Here is a 24,760-nt window from a genome sequence, read left to right as displayed (position 1 = left end):
CTGAAGAGCCCACCCTACGCACTCTAGGGAACAGGGATGCACTTTTCTCAGAGACACTTGGGGGTCAGTTCTCAGCCCCATGCCTTGTTCAGAGTGTGACCCCCTGCTGCAATCAGATATTGGTATATACACCAATTACCACTGCCCCTCTAAGACTGTAGGACAGAGCCTGTACCACACACTTCATGATCAGCTACCTGGACACCTGAGCTGAATTCATACAAGAAAAGTGAATGGACTCCTAGAATGATATAACTGATAACAGCTCTTTCCATCTGGGGACAGGACGTCAGAGTTCCAAAGGTGAAAATAATCAAGCTAGATCACTCAAGCAACCCATTTGGGCATATCAAAACAAAACAAAGCAAGAGGCTACAACAGAGTAAGCAGGCATAAACTAATATAATAACTTATAGATGGCTCAGAGACAACAGTCAATATCAAGTCACATAAAGAAACAGACCATGATCAACTCAATAAGCTCTCAAAACGAAGAATCCACGGATCTTCTAGATAAAAGTGCATTCCTGGAATTACCAGAGGCAGAATACAAAAGATTAATATACAGAACTCTTCAAGACATCAGGAAGGAAATGAGACAATACACAGAACATGCCAAGAAACACACAGATAAAGCAGTTGAATAAATTTAAAAGATTATTCAGAAACATAATGAAAAATTTAATAAGCTGGAAAAATCCATAGACAGACAGCAATCAGAAATTCAGAAGATTAACAATAAAATTACAGACTTACACAACTCAACAGAAAATCAGAGGAGCAGAATTGAGCAAGTAGAAGCCATAATTTCTCAACTTGAACATAAATCACTTGGCAGTAACATATTTGAAGAAAAACTGGATAAAAGAATTAAAAAAAAAATGAAGAAGCTTTAAGAATCATGTGGGACTCTATCAAGAGAAATAACCTGCGAGGGACTGGAGAACAGGGAGGGATAACAGAAAATATGGAGAGAACTGTTGATTTGTTTGCAGAAAACTTCTCTGATATTGTGAAAGATGAGAAGATATCTATCTAAGATGCTCATCGAACTCCACATAAGGTAGATGTTGAAAGATAGTCACCAAGACATATTATAATCATCCCTGCCAAAACCAAAGATAGAGTATTTTTATATACAAAAAGTCACCTACAAAGGAGAGTCAATAAGAATAAGCTCAGACTACTATGCAGAAACCATGCAGGCAAGAAGGCAATGGGATGACTTATTTAAAAAAATTGAAGGAAAAAAATTGCCAACCAAGAATCATATATCCAGCAAAACTGTCTCTTAAATATGAAGGGGAAATTAGGACATATCCAGATAAACAGAAGTTTAGGGAATTCATAAAAACCAACCAAAACTACAAGAAATACTAAAGGAAGTTCTTTTGTTAGAAAATCAATAATATCAGGCATCAACCCAAGACTAGAACACTGGGCAGAGCAATCAGAAGTCATCCCAGACAGGGAAATAATAAAAAAAAAAAAAGCAAGATAAAAAAAACCTCAACATTAAAACAGTAAGAGGGACTAAGAAATGTAATCATAGATCTTCCATATGGACAGGAAGATATGGCGATACAAAGATGTGAAAGTAAGGTTTAAATTTAGAAAACTAGGGGTAAATTTAATCTGTATGCTGAACAAATAATCCGAGAAGCTGGATTATATGAAGAAGAATGGGGCATCAGGATTGAAGGAAGACTTCTTAACAACCTGCGTTATGCACATGATACAACCTTCCTTGCTGAAAGTGAAGAGGACTTGAAGCACTTACTAATGAATATCAAAGACCACAGACTTCAGTATGGATTACACCTCAACCTAAAGAAAACAAAAATGCTCACAACTGGACCAAAGAGCAACATCATGATAAATGGAGAAAAGATTGAAGTTGTCAAGGATTTCATTTTACTTGGATCCACAATCAACACCCACGGAAGCAGCAGTCGAGAAATCAAAACACGCATTGTATTGGGCAAATCTGCTGCAAAGGACCTCTTCAAAGTGTTGAAGAGCAAAGATGTCACCCTGAAGACTAAGGTGCGCCTGACCCAAGCCATGGTATTTTCAATCACATGATATGGATGTGAAAGCTGGACAACGAATAAGGAAGACCGAAGAACAGTTGACGCCTTTGAATTGTGGTGTTGGCGAAGAATATTGAATATACCATGGACTGCCAAAAGAACGAACACATCTGTCTTGGAAGAAGTGTGGCCAGAATGCTCCTTAGAGGCAAGAATGGTGAGACCGCGTCTTACAAACTTTGGACATGTTGTCAGGAGGGATGAGTCCCTGGAGAAGGACGTCATGCTTGGCAGACTACCGGGTCAGCAGAAAAGAGAAAGACCCTCAAAAAGGTGCATTGACACAGTGGTTGCAACAATGAGCTCAGGCATAACGACGAACGTAAGGATGGCGCAGGACCGGGCAGTGTTTTGTTCTGTTGTGCATAGGGTCGCTATGAGTAGGAACCGACTTGACGGCACCTAACAACAACAACAGGGGTAAATAATAAGGTAACCAAAAGGAGACAAAGTATTCTACTCATCAAAATAAAATACAAGAAAAAAATACTCAGCAGAAACAAAATCAACAACAATGAATATGAGGAAAGGACTATGTATAATCTACTCAGCACATAAAATTAAGTGGGAAAAATAAACTGTTAACAACACACACAAAAAGACATCAAAATGATAACACTAAATTCATACATATCCATAATCACACTGAATGTAAATGGACTAAATGTACGAATAAAGAGACAGAGAGTGGCAGAATGGATTAAAAAACACGATCTGTCTATATGTTGCCTACAAGAGACACCTTAGACTTCGAGACACAAACAAACTAAAACTCAAAAGATGGAAAAAATATATCAAGCAAACAACAATCAAAAAAGAGCAGGAGTGGCAATGTTAATTTCGGACAAATAGGCTTTAAAGTTAAGTCCATCATAAAGGATAAGGAAGGACACTATATAGTGATTAAAGGCACAGTATACCAAGAAGATATAACCATATTTAATGTTTATGCACGCAACGATAGGGCTAAAAGATACATAAAACAAACTCTATCAGCATTGAAAAGGGAGATAGACAGCTCCACAATAATAGTAGGAGACTTCCACACATCACTTTCAGGAAAGGGCAGGACATCCAGAACGAAGATCAATAAAGATGCGGAAGATCTAAATGCCACAATCAACCAACATGACCTCATAGACCTACAGCAAACAAGTATACTTTCTTTTCTAGTGCACATGGAACGTTCTCTGGAATAGACCACATATTAGGTCATAAAGCAAGCCTTAGCAGAATCCAAAACATGTAGATATTACAAAGCATCTTCTCTGACCATAAGGCTATAAAAGTGGAAATCAACAGCAGAAAAAACAGGGAAAACAAATCAAACTCTTGGAAACTGGACAATACCCTGCTCAAAAAAGATTGGATTATAGAAGACATTAAGGGTGGAATAAAGGAATACATAGAATTCAATGAGAATGAAAACACTTCCTATCAGAAACTTTGGGACACAGTGGAAGCAGTGCTCAGAGGTCCATTTATATCAATAAATGCACACATACAAAAAAGAAGAAAGGGCCAAAATCTAAGAATTATCCCTACAACTTGAATAAATATAAAGAAAACAACAAAAGAAACCCTCAGGCACCAGAAGAAAACATTTAATAAAAATTAGAGCTGAACTAAATGAAATAGAAAACAGAAAAACAATTGAAAGAATTAACAAGACCAAAAGCTGGTTCTTTGAAAAAATCAAAAAATTGATAAACCATAGGCCAAACTCACAAAAGAAAAACAAGAGAGGAAACAAATAACCCGAATAAGAATTGAGATGGGTGATATTACAACAGACCCAGCTGAAATTAAAAGAATCGTATCAGATTACTATGAAAAATTGTACTCTAACAAATTGGAAAACCTAGAAGAAATGGATGAATTCCTAGAAACACACTATCTACTTAAACTAACACAAACACAGGTAGGACAGCTATATTGACAGATAACAAAAGAAGAGATTGAAAAGATAATCAAAAAACTCCCAACAAAAAAAGTCCTGGCTCTGACAGCTTCACTGCACGGTTCTACTAGACTTTCAGAGAAGAGGTTACTCCACTACTAGTATAGGTATTTCAGACCATAGAAGAGGACGGAATACTCCCAAACTCATTCTATGAAGCCAGCATATCCCTGATACCAAAACGAGCTGAAGACACCACAAAAAAAGAAAATTACAGACCTATGTCCCACATGAACTGATATGCAACAATCCTCAACAAAATTCTAGCCAATAGAATTCAACAACATGTCAAAAAAATAATTCACCGTGACCAAGTGGGATTCATACCAGGTGTGCAGGGATGGTTCAACATTAGAAAAACAATTAATGTAATCCACCACATAAATAAATAAAAGACAGGAATCACATGATTTTACCAACTGATGCAGAAAAGGCATTTGACAAATTCAACACCCATTCAGGATAAAAACTCTCAGCAAAACAGAAAAAGAAGGAAAATTCCTCAACATAATAAAGGGCATTTATACAAAGCCAACAGCCAACATCCTCCTAAATGGAGAGAGCCTGAAAGCATTCCCATTGAGATAGGGAACCACACAAGGATACACTTTATCACCGCTGTTATTCAACATTGTGCTGGAGGTCCTAGCCAGAGCAATTAGGCTAGATAAAGAAACAAAGGGCATCCAGATTGGCAAGGAAGAAGAAAAATTATATATATATATGCAGACGACATGATCTTATACACAGAAAACCCTAAGGAATCCTCCAGAAAACTACTGAAACTAATAGAAGAGTTCAGCAGGCTATTGGGATACAAGATAAACACACAAAAATCAGAGGGTTAGGGTTTTAGGGTTAGGGTTATGGTTAAGGGTTAAGGGTTAGGTTTAGGGTCAGGGGTCGGGGTCGGGTTATGGTTAGGGGTTAGGATTTAGGGATAGGGTTAGTGTCAGGGTTTAGGGTCAGAGTTCGGGTTTAGGGTCGGGGCCAGGGTCGGGGTCAGGTTTAGGGTTAGGGTTAGAGTTGGGTTGGGATGGGTTGGGTTCGGTTAGGGTTAGGGTTTCGGGTTTCAGGTTGGGGTTGGGCTTGGGGTTGGGTTAGGGTTAGGGTTAGGGTCAGGGTTTTACGGTTAGGGTTACGGTTAGGGTCAGGGTTACGGGTTAAGGGTTAGGGTCAGGGCCACGGTCAGTGTGGGGGTTCGGGGTCGGGTTAGGGTTGGGTTTGGGGTTGGGTTTGGGGTTGGGGTTGGGGATTAGGATTGGGGTTAGGGTTGGGGTTAGGGCTGCGGTTAAGTTTGTGGTTGGGTTGGGGCCGGGGTCAGGGTTAGGTTTGGGGTTGGGGTTGGGGTTACGTTTGCGGTTAGGGTTACAGTTGTTAGGGTTAGGGTTTAGGGTTAGGGTTAGGGTTTAGGATTAGCTTTAGGGTTCAGATTAGGATTAATACCTCACAATACGGTGGCGTCTCGAGGCTTCATGTCACGCAGTTCAGCAACTGAGGGCGTCACCCGCGCAGTACACCGCCTCTCATACCGCACCGTACAGAGTATTCAGCGTTGGTTTTTGTCCTAATGTTAACGGTACATCGTAATTCCCGTACATCGCTCCTTCTTTCACCTTGAGTTACTACTTCATCCTCCAAAAAATAACTATATAGAAAAAATAGACATGCATATCTATCTAGACATAACTGACCCCGGCTCACAAATACTAATTCCCACAATATCGTACCTAAAACAGCAGAAACTTTGACCAAATCAGCGACTACAAAAAGCCCAGCGGCCAAGAAAACAACAGCAGACAGACCGCGGAACCACGCGTTTCCAAGCGTCCTTGTAATCCGGTGATCGCCACATCTCTCCCCACAGTGCTTTATCAGGTTCCGAAGGGAGGTTCGCATAGCTTCTTTAACCTTGTAGTTGCATCGACACACGTAAGCACGGCTTGCGAAAAATGTTTCTGTAGTTATGTGTAACTCCAGGGATATCCTTTTCAAAATAACCTACGTCTGCTGGAACGCATCGGCGACGTTTCTGGACAGTCGTTTTGGTGTGGCCCTCTGACAGTGTCACCCGGTTGGGTCCGCTTCTCCACGACCCCCATCCCGTGACTTCACTGGGAAAAGCAGGTCAACCCCTTTAGGTAGTCACGTAGGCGCGCAGTCGGCCCGGGATAAATTTGCTCTCCTGGACCCACTGAGTTTGTCGCGGACTCATTCCCGGACTCACCTCCCTGACCCGCCTTCAGCTGCCGCCCAGGCTCCGGGCCCGCCTCCTTGCCGCCCGCGGCCGCCAGAGGGCGCAGCCTCCCCTCGAGAGCGCGGCCTGGTCCCCTCCAAGCGCCAGGAGCTCCCGGGCTTCCCGCTCCAGCCTAGGGCCTTCGCCATCCGCCCTGACCTGGGGAGCAGGCCTCTGCGGAGGGCCTTGACACTGCGCGGACCTCGTCGCCTCCTCTAGCTCTCCCTGACTCGCTTCTGGACACACTGAACCCCGTCTGAGCTATCCGCCCTCCCCCTCCCCAGACCAGCCCCCCACCCCTCGGAGGGACTAATTCACGCTGAACCCGCCGCTCTCCGCCTGGGGCCTTTGAAGGGCCGCGAGGGCTCAGGGCCTCTGAACTGCGGCGTCATCTCATCTTCAATCCCGGACAGCCCGGGATCGCCAAAGCTCAGGCCCAGGAGAGTTTTGGTTAAGGATAGGCTTAGGGCTATAGTTCAGGTTAGGGCTGGGGGGGTTAGGGCTAGGGCTAGGGCTAGGGCTAGGGCTAAGGCTAGGATTAGGGCTAGGGCGAGGGTTAGGGTTAGTGTTAGGGTGAGGGTGAGGGTGAGGGTGAGGGTGAGGTGCTAATTCACGCTGAACCCGCCGCTCTCCACCCGGGGCCTTTGAAGAGCCGCGAGGGCTTAGGGCGTCTAAGCTCCGGCGTCATCTCCTCTTCAGTCCGGACAGCCCGGGGTCGCCAAAGCTCAGGCTCAGGAGCCCAGAGGGAACGAAGCAAATAGTCTCCTGAGTCACACATTCCTTCTTTTCTTCACTTCCCTTCTTGGTTGCTCCTTCCTTTAACCCATTGGTTCCCTTAAGAAACCCTTCTGACCGACGGAAATCAAGAGATTCGGTAATGCGCAAAGGTGGCCACGCTGTGGACACATCGGCCCCTTCCCAAGTGGTCAGCAAGCAATGAGGAGGCACAAAGGGTCAGACAGGCAGTGGCGGGCTGGTGGGACCAAATGCCTAGACGCCAGCAAAGGAAGAAACCGCAGGAGGACAAAGAGCGGGCAGTATGACTTCATTCCTACTGGGCAAGTGGGGGAGTGCGTAGCCGTCTGGGATGGGGGTAGGAGCTTTGGACCATAGGAATGGGGCAGAGGCCCTGGAGAGGCACTTGTCATTTCCCAATCCTTTGTGCTCTGGAGATGTTTTGTTTCGCATGCATGTTCTCTGTGTTTCAATAGCGGCAATTTGTTTTCTTTTTTATGGTTTCAATTATCTGTCTGTTCTACCAATGAACTCCTTCATCCAGCTCGATAATCTCTATCACCTTTCCGAGGCTACCACGTCCAACGACGATGGGAGGAGTCTCAGGTGAAAGACGCTAAGAAAGAGGCCTGGTGTTTATGTATAAAAACTTAATTATTAATAAGTTGGGCAAGTGTCTGGACAGATATGACCCGGAATATATATATATTACTCCAAACACGTGCGACAGCAATCGCATCGATACACTTTCTTCGGCGATGGAATGGTGTTGCTCTAATGCCTTTCAGTCCATCTTCTGTGTGTTGAGAGTGGCCCAAGGGAGACATCCGTTCACAGGGGGGCGGTTGCTCTGGGACGTAAACTGTGCCATCGTTCCTTCGGTGATAGCTGTGGAACAAACTATCTTCCAGTTCCCAGTTCCCACTCTCACACCTAAGGGAAAAGAAACATGTTAAAAAAGAAAGAAAAGGAAAAGAAAAAGAAAAAAACTGTCCTTTTTAAAAAATCCCCTTATGAGTAGAGAGGGCGTCCGCTCTTTCTCTACACACCTACCCAATAATTTCCAATTTGAGGGCCCATCTTGCCAGAAGGGAAAGAAGTTGAGATGTGTACAAGGTAGGCCTATTTCCGTCGCCGGGGTTCGCTTAGGATTCGTGGATTGCACAGACTGCCAAGGAGGCAATGATGGCAGGGAGGAGTTCCGATCAGTCGTGCGAAGGCTTTTGTTCATCTGGCTTTAGCCAATGGGTCCATCGCCTGGTGCCCCTGGTGCCTCCGGGGGCAAGACCGAGGAGCCTCCAAAGGATCAGGCACCCCACGACTTGAAGATGCACAGTCAGCGCTGCGTCCATGTGCTAGGTCCAAGTTTCCCAGAGTCTTATCTTTCTTCCCGCATTCCTTCGGCTCCGGAACACCGCATCGTGGCTGTCCAGCATCTCTTTCCATCGTACGGATTCGTCCTCAAGGGATAGATGCCTGGATGTGGGTTCGGTCAATCTTGCAGCGCGTCAAGCAGAGCCCGAAAGTCAATGTCGCCGAGGGAGAGTTCGAGTTGTGGAGGGTCCTCCTCCTGTGGATCCGCGTTCAGAAAGGTTTGGGACTTTCCCTGCAACTCTGGGGTGGAGAGGAGTTCATCTAAAAGGCTCTCGGTTTCCTGGCATTCTTGGTCTGGTGGATGAGATGACCCTTGAGCCGATTGTGCCGGCTCTGGCCACAGGTGTGCCTCGGAGTGTCCGGGCTGCTGGAGTGTCTCTTGGCTGGGTTCCCATCGGGCAGTCACACCCTGGGCCACCTCACAGCCCCATTGCGTGAAGGGAGCTGTGACTTGCTGAGCCGGAACCTGCCCTTGCGTCTTTGAATTGTCAGGCCGAGAAGGGTCTTGGGCGAGCCACCCTGCCGAGACAGCGTGTTGGTCGCGATCCTGGTCATTTCCTGGGTATTGGGGCCAGAAAGGAGCCTGAGGGTCTGACAGCCTGTCTCCCACAGTGGGTCCTGTTGGCGATCGGTTCAGGTGTGTCCCCGGGGCGTGAGAGGTCTCTGCTGTCTTCTTCACAATCAGGGCGGGCTGGTCCATCACGGCACCTGGTGCTTGGCCGGCACAGCCCTGGGTGGGTTCCGAAGGAAGAAACGGTGGACGGGACTCAGTGAGAACAGGTAGGATGGCTTGGTTGCTGCTGGAAGGATGGGAGGGTGGGCCGAGAGGGTAGGTGCTCTGTACAGAGGACAGGTCGCTCTGGTCAAGTGGAAGCGTGGCCGCAGAAGTCGGGCTGTCTGCCAAGGACTTTGGCGGTGCACTCGCGCTCTGCACCAGCTTCCGAGCTCTTCGGTTCTGAAACCATACGTGAATTCGGGATCGCGGAAGGCCAGTTCGTTGAGCCAGTTCTTCCTTGGCCTCGTTACCAGGGTACCGGTTCTTCTCGAAGGCCTCGACTAGGAGACTCGTTTGCGATCTGGTGATGCGTGTGCGTTTTCGTCTGGCCGCTTTGGGGAAATTTTCCGGAGACCAAGGCTGAGGCTCTCCCTGTCCCTGGGACGGCTCTTCTTCGGAGGCCTGTCCAGAGGCCGAGCGGCTCTTCCTTAGGTGACCTGCTCTGCGGTTTCCAAACCAAGTCTGAATGCGATCCTCCGCGATGCCGGTTTCTCTGGCGAGTTCTTCTCTGGTAGTTATACCAGGGTAGGGGTTCTGCTCAAACGCTGCTTGCAGGGTCTCTCTTTGACTGGGCTTCAAAACCAACCTCTCTCGTCGGCCTCGTGGATTTTGAGAGCGACTCGAAGCGCCGGTCGAATCCATCTGGGCAAGTCAGCCGGACTGCACGGAGACTCGCGGCCAAGTCAACAGCTCCCAGAAACACAGGACTCAGCCACACCTGGAATGCTTTGCGCAGCAAAGGAAGGCCCCAAGGCCCATGTGGGAAATCACCTGACCCACGGGAGTCCTTCATTAAGTACCTGAGGCCTTGGAGGAAAGCGTTGAAGGGCAGGATGACTCACTCCTAAGTGGAAGTAGAGATTTTATCAGGGGATTTGGCAACGGTCGTCCTATTAGTGTGTTGCGTCAGAGGAATGCATTTCCAATGGAAGGATTTTCCGGCACCTTGTCAGGTCGGTGGGGGCTGGGGGACGGGACTGAGATTCCTAGGCGCCTTAGTTCGCTGGTGCCGCCCTGACAGAACTAGCACCCGTGCGTGGCTTTGACAAACAGAAATGTATTCTTTCACAGTCGACCAGGCGACGAGTCCCAATTCAGGGCGCCAGCGCCTGGGGAAGGAGTTCCCTGTCTGTCAGCTCTGGGTGAAGGCCCTAGTCATCAGTCATCTTCTGGTCTACGAGCTGCTCAGTGCAGGGACCCGAGGTCCGAAGGACGCGCTCTGCCTCTGCCTCTTCTTCCTTGGCGCCCACTGGTCCCTCTCCTCTCTGCTAGCTTCTCTCTTTTCTGTCTCAAAAGGGACTGCCTGCCCATACAACCTAATCCTGTACCTTGCCTCCTCCCTCATTGACATAACCGCCGCCTGTGCTCCTGCCTCATTAACATCATAAAAGCCATCATAGAGGGTAGGATTTGGAACCCCTGGGCTAATTAGGACAGATCACAAATCCCAGAAGGACCAGACAAGTCTGGGAATCCTGGATTCCTTGGATTCTCAGGCTGCCAAGGGTCTTGGCCCCGCAATCCTGCCAGACGGTGAGTTGATTGTGATCCTAGCGATATCCTGCCTATTAAGGCCAGGAGGGACTCTGAGTTTCTGATAGCCTCTTTCCCACAGACGGTTCTATTGGCGGCAGATCTGCACCTCCCCCAAGGTGGTTGCCCCCACCCCGCCCATCGCCTTAGCAGGATGAGCTCCCTGCCCCGCTGGCTGGTGCGCCTACACATCCCGCCGCTAGTGGAGCTGGTTTGAGGCTTTGGGGGGAGGGCGGAACCGGCGGGTACCCTTGCGTGTGCGGCCCACGCCCCTCCCTCCCGAGTCCTCTCTCCATCGCCTTCTCTCTCTTCTCCTCGCGGGTTGGCAATGCCTGGATAATTGGACAGAACGCACCGTTGTACGGAGGGTTAGTCAGGATTATTTTGACACAATCAGTTTGCCATTCCACGGTTTGTTCCAAAGAGAACGCCGGTGGTGTCGTCCTGGGGAAGAGATGGAGACCCGCTCTCTTTCAGAAAATCCCTTGGCTCCGCCAGGTGCAGCTGGCTGATCCGCTTGCCCGGGAGACGTTCTGCCTTGGGAGCAATAAAGAAATGAATAAGTAAATACGTAACCGGATTACTCATTTGAAACAAAAGAAAAGGAAATGAGATTAAAATCTTACAATACGCTGGTGTCTCGAGGCTTCCACTTGGCCCTCTGCTGCTCCACAGCCTCCGCTGGCATACTGCATGTGCATCACTTCTCCGACGACAAGGCCGTAATCCGGGCATCCAGGGCCCCAGCAGTCCAGAGTGTACAGATGGTGGCATATGGATTACCTCTTTGTCACTTACGGGAGGGAAGCCTGGGCCCAAGAGTGGCTCCACTAGAGCTCCAGGAACTCAATTATTTTCCCTGACCTTTGGCCCGTGCCCTCGTGAGTGTGTGATCTGTAGTTACACTTCTCCTCCGACCACTCTGAATCCTCCACCTGCGGGTACCTGAGTGTGGAAATCAACATCTATCAATGGCTGAAGTGTCACAGGTCACTAGGTGTCTAGGCTCAGGCTGACCTTGTCTGTCTTCTGCCCAGGCAAGGAGCCTAATCTTTCAACGGAAATGAGGACACGTGGTCAGTAGCCGACATCCTTTCTTTCATCCATACAGCGGTCTCGATGAGGGTAAAGAGGCCATTTAGGCCAGTTGAAGGCTGAGTGCGAGGCCTAAGGCTTCTTTCCCAATCACCTTGGAGACAGCCACTGGAAGGCTGGGTGGAACTTCTGACGGGGACGAGTCACAAACACTGAGCCAATAGGAGAGGTCCAGTGTAACTGGCCAGTTCCGCAGAACCCTCCATTTTACCCATGGATACACAACGGACCTTTTGGTCTTTGGCCACAAAATCGAGGGCACCTAGGAAATAACTTCACAGTAGGCCACGCCTGATGCGTACAAGTTGGAAACACTGGGTTAGGAGGCAGGTACCTCTTTCCCACTTATGCTAGGGTATCAGTAGAGAAGGCGCCCTTCCTCAGCATCTATGGCCCCTCTCTGTATGTATTCATTCAGAGAAATCTCTTCATTCTACCCCTGAGACACATCGCAAGTATGAGGGTCCTGAGAGATTGCCTGGAGATGAAAAGGGGGAGGCTTCTGCCTCTACAGCTTCCCCGTGGGTAGAGAATAGCAGGTAGTCTCTCTGGAAGGTCTTAGCTTCTGTTGATTGACATGGGCAATACAGTAGCGGCGGACCCCGGCCAGGTGGAACTTGTGGGCAGATGCAACCTCTCCGGCAACGAATAATTCTGCTGGTGTCTTGTACGGTGAAAACCTAGACCTGCCAAGTGGGATGGGTAGAGAACATTGTCCCACACCTGCCGGGGGCCTTTCCTGGGACTAAAGATCCCCACCTGGTCTCAACGTCTTCGCCCTCTCAGCACACACCTTTCCTGCACAAATAATCCTGCCTTTCTCCATCAGCGCCTTATCCTACTAGGAAAAAAAGCATGCTGCTCAAAAAGGACGATGCCAGGGAAATCGAAGGGACACTGCCATTTTCCAAATGTTTCCTATCAACATGTCACCACCTCCGGTGCAAAGCTGTGTATGTGGCCGGGCTCTGAAGGCAAGGTTGAAATCCTGGCAGCCTAGGCCCTTGTAGTCCAATGGTTTATGTACTTGGGGACACGGATGACCTGTTTGCCACATACAGGAGGGATCCTTGGGCCCTTCATGGGCTTGCCATTCAGCTCCACGACGTCCACTACTGACCCTGGCCTTTGCTTTGGCTGCTGCCCCATTGAACGTGTGCTCCAGAGCAATGTTTCTCCACCCATCACTATCATTCTGCCACCAGGGGATATGTGAGTGTAGGAGTCACTATGTGTCACTGACAGCAGTGTCACAAGTCACTAGACTTCCAGGTACTAGCTGACCTAGGCTGCCTTCTGCCCCAGGCAAGGTCCTGAATCCATTATCCCAGATGCTGACACCTGGGCACTGACGAAAATTAATTTTTATCAACGCAGAGGTCTGAGTGAGGGTCAGAGGGCCAGGTAGGCGAAGTGAAGGCCAGGTGGGCGGGGCTAAGGCTTCTTTGCCATCACCATGGAGAATGTCTCCCCACCGGAAGAGTGGGCGGAGCTTATGATGGGCCTGGTGAGAAGACTGATCCAATGGCAGAGATCCGACCCACCAGAAAGATGACACAGGGCCCTCCATTGTGACCTATGACACCTAGTGGCCACAGGATTTGAGCACAGCGCTATGCAGGCACAAGGGAGCCCCTGGTGTGGAGTGCTTCAGGGCATTGGCAGAGCAGGCCAGGTACCTCTTTCCCACTTTCCTGAAGATATCAGTATGCAAGGCATCCCCACTCAGCATCTCTTGCCTCTCTCTGTATGTGTTCATTCTCGGAAATCTCTTCCTTCTCCCCATTGTCACTTCACAGCTTGGAGTTCCTGATAGAGTGCCTAGAGACAAAAGAGCAAAGGGGGAAGGCCTCTGGCTGTACTGCTTACCCATGGGCAGAAAAGATGTGGTAGTATATTTGGAAGCTCTAGAGAGTAGTGCTTGATTGGGGAGCTGCATCACGGGCGGACCCTGTCCAGGTGAAGCTTGCTGACATGTGGCAACCTCTCCGGAGACTACTAATTCCACTGATAACAGTGTATGCAAATACCCGGCTGAGTGCGATGGGCAGAGAACATTGACACATACCTGCCAGAGGCCTATCCTGGGTCTGAAGAGTCCACCCTGGTCTCCAGCGACTCATCATCTCAGCACACACTTTGCCTGCACACATGGAATCCGCCTCTCTCTACGAACGCCTTCTCCTGCTAGGAAACACGGGATGTCACTTAGCCAAAGGAGAGCACATGCAAAGTCAACTGAAGCCCCCGTTTTCAAGATTTTGCCCTCTGCTGGGCCACAGCCTCTGCTGGCACACTGCATGTGCGTCAGGTCTCCGAAGACAAGGCCGAAATCCGGGCATCCAGGGCCCCAGCCGTCCACAGTCTATGGATGGCGGCATAGGGATCACCTCTTTGCCTCGTACAGCAGGGAGGCCTGGGCCCTAGACTGGCTCCGCTAGAGCTCCACGACCTCAGCTATCTTCCCTGAACTTTGGCCCGTGCCCTCGTGACTGTGTCATCTCTAGTTCCACTTCTCTTCCCACCACACTGAATCCGCCACCTGCGGATACCTGAGCGTGGACATCAACATCTATCACTGGCTGCAGTGTCACAGGTCACTAGGTGTCTAGGCTCAGGCTGACCTTGGCTGTCTTCTGCCCAGGCAAGGAGCCTAATCCTTCAAAGGCAATGAGGACACTTGGTCACTGGCCGACATCCTTTCTTTCATCCGCACAGTGTTCTGGATGAGGGTAAAGAGGCCATGTAGGCCAGGTGAAGGCTGAGTGCAGGGCCTAAGGCTTCTTTCCCAATCACCATGGAGACAGCCACCGCAAGGCTGGCCGGAACTTCTGACCGGGACGAGTCACAAACACTGAGCTAATAGGAGAGGTCCAGCCCAACCGGCCAGTTCCTCAGATCCCTCCATTTTACCCATGGACACACAACGGCCCCTTCTGTTTTTGGCCCCAAAATCGAGGGCACCCAGGGAATAACTTCAGAGTAGGCAGCCCCTGATGTGAATAGGTTTGACACACTGGGCAGCAGGCAGGTACCTCTTTTCCACTTAGGCTAGGGTATCCGTAGGCAAGATGCCCTTCCTCAGCATCTATAGCCCCTCTCTGTATGTGTTCTTTCAGAGAAATCTCTTCATTCTACCCCTGAGACACATCACAAGTATGAGGGTTCTCAGAGAGAGCCTGGAGATGAAACCGGGGAGACTTCTGGCTATACCACCTTCCCGTGGGTAGAGAATAGTAGGTAGTCTCTCTGGAAGGTCTTAGCTTCTGTTGATTGACATAGGCAATAGGGTAGGGGCGGACCCTGGCCAGGTGGAGCTTGTGGGCAGATGCAACCTCTCCGGCGACGAATAATTCCGCTGCTGCTTTGTACGGTGAAAACCTCCCCCCGCCAAGTGGGATGGGTAGAGAACATTGACCCACACCTGCCAGTAGCCTCTCCTGGACTAAAGATCCCAACCTGGTCTCAACGTCCTCACCCTCTCAGCACACACCTTTCCTGCACACATAATCCTGCCTTTCTCCGTCAGTGCCTTATTCTACTAGGAAAAAAATCGTGCCGCTCAAAAAGGCTGATACCAGGGAAATCGAGGAAACACTGCCAGTTTCCAAATTTTTGATGTCTACCTATCCCCGCCTGCGGTGGAATGCTGCGTATGTGGCCGGGCCCCGAAGGCAGTGCCAAAATCCTGGCAGCCTGGGCCCCAGCATTCCAATGCTTTATGGACTTTGTGACACGGATGACCTGTTTGCCACATACAGGAGGAATACTTGGCCCTTCACTGGCTCGCCATTCAACTCCATGACGTCCACTACCCGCCCTGGCCTTTGCTTTGGCCGGTGCCCCATTGAAAGTGTGCTCCAGAGCAATGTTTCTCCACCCATCACTATCATTCTGCCACCAGGGGATATGTGAGTGTGGAAGTCACCATTTGTCACTGGCAGCAGTGTCGGAAGTCACTAGACTTCCAAGTATCCGCTGACCTAGGCTGCCTTCTGCCCCAGGCAAGGTCCCAAATCCTTTATCCCAGATGCTGACACCTACAGACTACAGAACATAGAAGATAGAACATAGATGAAAATAGAATATTGGCAAATATGGAATATAGGGAATAGCATACACACTATTGAAGAGTATAGAATAGAGAAAGTCGAAGAATATAGATAACAAAATATAGGAATATAGAATGTAGAATGGAGAGTATTAGATTGTAGAAGATGGAGATTAAAAGGTAGAATATACAATAAAAATATAGAATATAGAAAAAGATAGAATTCAGAAAAATTTAGCATACAAAAGGTAGAACATAGAAAAAATGGAATATAGAATGTAGAACATAGAATATGGAATAGAGAATAAAGAATATTGAAAAATTTAAAATATAGAATGTAGAATATTGAATATAGAATTAGAATTTAAAATATAGAATATAGCAGATAGAAGAATATAGATTATAATAGATTATAGAATGTAGAATAAGAATGTAGAAGATTATGAAATGCAGAACATAGAAGAATATAAAATATAAAATGCAGAATGTAGGATATGTAATATAGAATGTAGAATTCAGAAGAATATAGTATATAAAAAATATAGAATATAGAACATCAAATATTTAATATGGAATACAGAGTATGGAATACAGAACATAGAAAATTATAGAATAGAGTATGTACAAAGTAGAATACAGAATATAAAATATAGAATAAAGACCATAGAATATAGACGATTATAGAATAGAGAAGATTCTGGAATATAAAATGTAGAAGTAAATATAGAATAAAGAAGATGGAATATAAGAGAATATAGAATATAGTATACAGAATATGGAATATAGAATACAGAAAATTATAAAAATATAGAATATAGAAAACAACATTGAATATAGAATACAAACAATGGAATATTGTAAAATATAGAATTTGGAATATAGAATGTAGAATACAGAATATAGAATCAAAAATACATAATATAGAGAATATACATTATAGAATAAAGAAGATTATGGAATATAGAATGTAGAATGTAATATACAGAATATACAATATAGAAGAATATATGAGACAGGCTGTTGAAGAATAAAAAATAATAATAAAGAGTATAAAATGTAGAATGTAGACTACAGAAAATTATATAGAAAAAGAACATTGAATATAGAACACAGAGTATGGAATATAAAATATAGAATATATAGAGTACAGAAGAATATAGAATGTAGAATACAAAATATAGAATATAAAATAAAGTATAAAGAACACAGAATATAGAATATAGAAGAAAATGGAATATAGAATGTAAAATACAGAATATACAGTATAGAAGAATATAGAATACAAGATAGAAGAATATAGAATATAGAAGGAAGAATGTAAAATATGGAATATAGAATACAGAAAAATATAGAATATAGAAGAATATGGAAGAACATAGAATTTAGAATATAGAATACAGAACATAGAATATGGAAGAATTTAAAATATAGAATGCAGAATGTGGAATATAGAATATGGAATACGAAATACGCAATATAGAATATTGTATGTAGAAAAATATACACTATAGAACATCTAATATAGAATACAGAGTATGGAATATAGAATATACAAAAATATAGACTATAGAAGAACATAGAACATAGATTATAGAATATAGAGAATTTAAAATAAAGAATATAGAATATGGAACATAGAACACTGAAGATAGAAGATAGAATACAGAATATAAAAGAACTTTGAAAACAGAAGAATATAGCGTATAGAGGATTTGGAATAAGGAAGAATATAGAATATACATTATAGAAGATTATAGCATAAAGAATACAGAATACAGAAGAAAATAGAATATAAATTTAGAATATAGAATACAGGAGAATATAAAATGTAGAATGTAGAATACACAATAGAGAATGCAAAATATAGAACGAAGAATTTAGGAGAATATAGATTGTAGAATGTAGAAGATTATAAATTATACAATATAAATATTATGGAATATAGAATGTAAAATACAGAATATAGGAGAGTATAGAATATGGAATATAGTAAAATATAGAATGTTGAATACAGTATAAAGCATATGGAATATAGAATACACAAATATATAAAAAAAACTTTTTAATAGCATGGTAAAAATATGGAAAATAGAAGATTGAATATAGAACATAGAATATAGAAAAATCTAGAATATAGAAGAATATAGAATGTAGAATATAGAAGATTTTAGAATATAGAATTACAATATACAATATGGAGTATAGAATACAGAAGAATATAGTATAGAGAAAAATGTAGAATAAAGAACATAGAACATCGAATATAGAATGGAGAATATGGAATATAAGATAGAGGAAAATCAAAAATATAGAAGACCATAGAATTTAGAATGTGGAATACAGAATACAGAAGAATATAGAACATAGAACACATAAAACAGAAGATGGAATACTAAATATAAAAGAACATAGAATATACAAGAATATATAGAGTATAGAAGAATATAGATTATAGAATATACATTACAGAAGAATATAGAATAATATAGAACACAGAATGTAGAAGAATAAAGAATATAAATATAGAATATAGAAGAATATAGAATACAGAATATGGAAAAATAGAGAATATATAAGAATATCAATACAGTATACAGAAGAATGTAGAATATACATTATAGAAGAATATAGACAATAGGAAACTATATAATACAGAATATAGCATATAGAAGAACATAGAATATAGAATTTGTTATATAGAATGTAGAATATAGAATATAAAATATAGAATAAAGACTACAGACTATAGCAGAATACAGATTATAGAATATAGAAGATCATGGAACATAGATTGTAGAATGTAAAATACAGAATAGAGAATGTAGAATATAGCATATAGAATATGGAGTATGGAACATAGAATATGCCATACAGAAAAATATAGAATATAGAACATAGAACTTTGAATATACAATATAGAATACAGAGAATGAAATACAGAACTTTGAATATGGAAAAATATAGAAATAAGATATAAAGGAATATGGAATATAGAAGAATATAGAATTAAGAATGTAGAATATAGAATACAGAAGAATTCAGAAAGTAGAATATGGAATAAGGCATATAAAATATAAAGGCATATAGTATATAGAAGAGCATAGAATATACAATACAATACAGAATATAAAAGAAAAAAGAAGATAGAATACAGAGTAAAGAAGAATATAGAGTATAGGAGAATATAGAATATACATTATGGAATACAGAATATTGAAGAATATAGAACACAGAATATAGAAGAATATAAAAAATTTTATATAGAAGATAGAAAATAGAATATAGATTATAGAATATGGCATATAGAATATAGAAGAATATAGAATGTAGACTATAAAATATGGAACACAGAATATAGAAGAATATAATATATAGTAGAATATAAAATATAGAACATAGAATATCGAATACAGAGTATGGAATATAGAATATAGAAGAGTATAGAATATAGACGAACATAGAATTTAGAATGTAGAATATAGAAGAATTTAGAATAGTGTTGCATGTAGAATATGGAATATGGAATAAATAATATAGAATATGGAAGAATATGATATATGGAAGAATATGATATATAGAAGAGTATACAACATAGAAGATAGAATACAGAATATAAAAGAATATAGACTATAGGAGAAGGTAGAACACAGAATACAGAAGAATATAGAATATCAAAGAATATAGAATGTAGAACATAGAATATATGCCAGAATATAGAATACACAAGACAGAAGATAGAACATAGAAGAATATAGAATATTGATGAATACAGTATATTGACTATAGAATACAGGATATAAAAAAACAGGATATAGGACATACAATATAGAAGAATACAGGATGTAGAAGGTAGAATATAGATTAAAGAATGTAGAATGTAGAGTGTAGAGCATAGAATATGGAATATAGAATATACAAGAATACAGAATATAGAGTTAAGAATGTATAGTACAGAATATAGAATATACAATTCAGAATAGAGAATAGAGAAAAATAGAGTGTAGAAAAATTTAGAATATAGAAAGTAGAATATAGAATAATACAGAATATAGAATGTAGAATATAGAATACAGAACACAGAATATAAACAAGAGAAGAATAAAGAATATAGAAGAATTCAGAATATAGAATGCAGACTATAGACTATACAATACAGAATACAGAATGTAGTATATGGAATAAAGAATATAAAATAAAGAAGAATATAGTATATAGAAAATATAGACTATTGACAAATATGAAATATAGAATATAATATGTAAAATGTGAAACAGAAGAATATAGAATACAGAATATGGAATGTAGAGGTATATAGATTATACAATAAAGAAGCATATAGAGTATAGATACAGAACATAGAAGAGAGAATATAGAATTCCGAAGAATATAGATTATAGAATATAGAAGTATATAGAATATACAAAATTTAGAATATAGAATGTAGAGTGAGAATATAGAATATAGAAAACATTAGAATGTAGAATATAGCATATAGAAGAAAGATTATAGAATATAAAATATAGAATGACAAAGCAGAATATAGAGTACAGAATATAGAAAATAGAATGTAGAATATAGAATATAGACGAATATAGAACATAGACGAATATAGAATTTAGAATGTAGAACAAAGAATACAGAATATAGAAGAATATAAAATATACAAGAATGTAGAATACAGAATATAGAAGAATGTAGAATATAAAATATGGAATATGCAATACAGAATACAGAATGTAGAATATAGAATTTGGAAGATAAGATATAGATTATAGAAGAATATAGTATAGAGAAGGATATAGAATATGGACGAATATAAAATATAGAACAATATAGAATAGAGAATGTACATTATAAAAGAATATACAACACAGAAGAATACAGAATATAGAAGATAATAGAACATAGAATATAGAATAAAGATGACAGAACATGGAAGATAGATTATAGAAGAATATAGAACAGTGATGAATATGGTATATATAATATAGGATATGGAATACATTATACAGAATATAGAATGTAGAATACAGATTATAGAATACAGAAGAATATAGAAAATAGACTGTAGTATGGAGAATGTAGAATATAGAAGAAAATAGGATATAGAGTTTAGAATGTAGAATATAAAATAAAGAATATAGAATTCAGAATACAGAATATACAGGAATATAGAATACAGAAAAATTTAGAATTAGAATATGAATATACAATATAGAAGAATACAGAATATAATATGTACAACATAGAAAATAGAATAAGGTATTTAGAATATAGAATATGGAATATTGAATATAGAAGGATATAGATTATAGAACACAGAAGAATATAGAATGTAGAAAGTAGAATATAGAAGAATATAGAATATGGTATATAGAAGAATATAGAATACAGAATATGGACTAAGGAATATAGAATATTGAACTAAGTACATAGAAGAATATGGAATACAGAATATTGACTAATATTGAATATAGAAGGATATAGATTTTAGAACACAGAAGAATCTACAGTATAGAGAACCGAATATAGAATGTAGAATTTAGAACAAAGAAGATGGAGTATAGAAGAATATAGAATATTGACAAAAATGGAATATAGACTATGGAATACAGATTGCAGAAGAATGTCTTATATACAAAAATATAGAATATCAATAAAAATGGAATATAGAATATAATATGTAAAATGTACAACATAGAAGAATGTAGAATGTTGTATATACTATATAGTATATACAACATAGAACATAGACTGTAGAAGTACATAGATTATAGCATATAGAAGTATATAGAAAATAGAATTTAGAATATAGAACATAGAATAGAGAATAGAGAAGAATATAGATTTTAGAATATAGAAGAATAAAGAATGTAAAATATAGGATACAGAATATAGATTATAGAAAAATACAGAATATAGAAAAATTTAGAATATAGAATGTAGAGTGGAGAATATAGAAGAATCCAATAGAATGTAGAATATAGAAAACAGAAAAATTTAGAATGTAAAATGCAGTATATAGTATATACAATATAGAATAAAGAATACAGAACAGAATGTGGATTATAGAATATAGAGTACAGAACATAGAATACAGATCACAGAAGAAAGAAAACAAAAAATATAGAATATAGAACATTGATGAAAATAGAATATACAATATACAAGAATATAGAACATAGAGTTTAGAAGTACATAGATTATAGAGTATCAAGGAATATAGAATATTGAATGCACAATGAAGAATATAGAAAAATATAGAATATAGAATACAGAAGGATATAGAATGTAGAATATACAATATAGAAGAATATAGAATACAGAATGAAGAATGTAGAATATAGGATATAGAATACAGAGTATGGAACATACAATATAGACTATAGAAGAATATGGAATATAAGATATAAAATATTGAAAATAGAAGAATACAAAATATAGAATGTAGAAGAATATAGCTTCTAGAATATAGAATGTAGATTATACAATATAGAATACAGAATATAGAAGAATATAGAACATAGAAGAATATAGTATATAGAAGAATATAGAATATACAATTAGAACACAGAAGATAGAATATAGAAGAACAGAAAATAGAATGTGGAATATAGAACATAGAATATAGGATATAGAATATAGAAGAGTATAGACTATAAATTACAGAAGAATATAGAATATAGACAATAATATAGAAGAATAGAGAAAAATAAAGAAAATAGAAGAATATAGAATGTAGACTGTTGAATATAAAATATAGTAAAAAAAGTATATAGAATACAGAATCATACAGATTATACAATATAGAATCATGGAATATAGAGAACAGAACATAGAATATAGATTATAGAATCTAGAACACAAAAGATAAAAGATAGAATATAGAAGAACATAGAATATTGGATATTCATGAAAATGGAAATACAATATAAGATATAAAATAATCAGTATAGAAGAATATAAAATATACAATGTAGAAGTAGATTATAAAATATAGAATGTAGAATATAGAATAGAGAAGAATATAGATTGAGGAATGTAGAATATAGAATAGAGAAGAATATAGATTACAGAATATAGAAGTATATAGAATGTAGAGTATAGAATATAGAATACAGTTTATGGAATATGAACTATAGAATGTAGAAGAATATAGTCTACAGAAGAATATAGAATACGGAATTATGACATATATGGAATACAGAATAACATATAAAATGTACAATATAGAATACAGAACACAGAATACAGAATGCAGAAGTACATAGATTATAGAATATAGAAGAATTTAGAATATGGAATGTAGAATAGAGAATACAGAAGAATATACATTATAGAATATAAGAGAATACAGAATATAGAGTATAGAATGTAGAACACAGAACACAGAATATAGCCTATAGAAGAATATAGAATATAGAAAAATTTTGAATATATAATGTTGAGTGTAGAATATAGAGTATAGAATACAGAATATAGAATGCATAATGTGGAATATACAATATAGAATAATACAGTGTAGAAAAGAGAATATAGAATGTAGAATATAGAATATCAAAGAATATAGAATATACACTGTAGCATATAGAATATACAACAATATAGATTAAATAATATCAAAAATATAGAATGTAAAATATAGAAGAATATAGAATACAGAATATGGGATATAGAATATTGAAGAATATAGAACAGAACACAGAAGACAGAATACAGAATATAAAAGAAAATAGAATACAGAATAATGTAGAAAATGAAATCTAGAATATAGAAGGATATAGAATATAGAGAAATATAGAATACAGAAGAATATAGTGTATATAATATAGAAAAATACAGAATATAGAAGAATACAAAATATAGAATAGAGAAAATAGAAGAATATAGAATATAAAATATAGAAGAATATGGAATGTAGAATATACATTATAGAAGATTATAGTATACAGAATATAGAAGAATGTAGAATGTGGAATATAGAACCCAGAAAACAGAAGAATATAGAATGTAGGATCAAGAATCTAGAAACTAGAATATAGAATATAGCATATAGTTGAATATAGAACATAGAATATAGAATATAGAAGAGTATAAAATATAGAATTTACAAAGCAGAATGTGGAATATAGAATACAAAATATAGAAGAATATACAGAAGAAATTAGAATATAGAATGTACAATATACAAATTAGAGAAATATTAGATTATAGAATATGGAAGAATACAAAATATAGAACACAGATTATAGAAAAATATAGAATATAGAAGAATACAGAATGTAGAATATAGAATACAGAAGAATATATTATATAGAAGAATATAGAATATAAAAGAATATAGGTATTGAATATAGAAGAATATAGAATTATATAGAATATGGAATATAGAGTATAGAATGTAGATGTGTATAGAATGTAGAATAATATAGAATACTGAATATACAGGAATAGACAGTATAGAAAATTATAGAATATAAAAGAATATGGAATATATATTATAGAAGAATTTAGAATACAGAAGAATATACAATACAGAATGTAGAAGAATATAGCATATAAAATATAGAATATAGAATGTGGAATATAGCATATAGAGGAATATGGAATACAGACTGCAGAATGTAGAAGATAGAATGTAGAAGAATATGGTATATAGAATATATGATATAGAAGAATATAGATTATAAGATTATTGAAGAATATACAAGGTAGATTATAGAATATAAAAGAATATATATTATAGAACACAGAATATAGAGTTTACAATGTAGAATATAGAATAAAGAATATAAAATACAAAAAGTAGAATATGCAATATAGAAGAACATAGACTAGAATGTAGAATGTGGAACACAGAACATAGAATACAGAATAGAGAAGAATAAAGAATACAGAAGAATTTAGA

The sequence above is a fragment of the Loxodonta africana genome, unplaced genomic scaffold (assembly GCF_030014295.1).
Source record: "Loxodonta africana isolate mLoxAfr1 unplaced genomic scaffold, mLoxAfr1.hap2 scaffold_34, whole genome shotgun sequence".
NCBI classification, from domain to species: domain Eukaryota; kingdom Metazoa; phylum Chordata; class Mammalia; order Proboscidea; family Elephantidae; genus Loxodonta; species Loxodonta africana.
The sequence above is the reverse complement of the archived record's forward strand: the minus strand, read 5'-3'. Positions refer to the sequence as shown.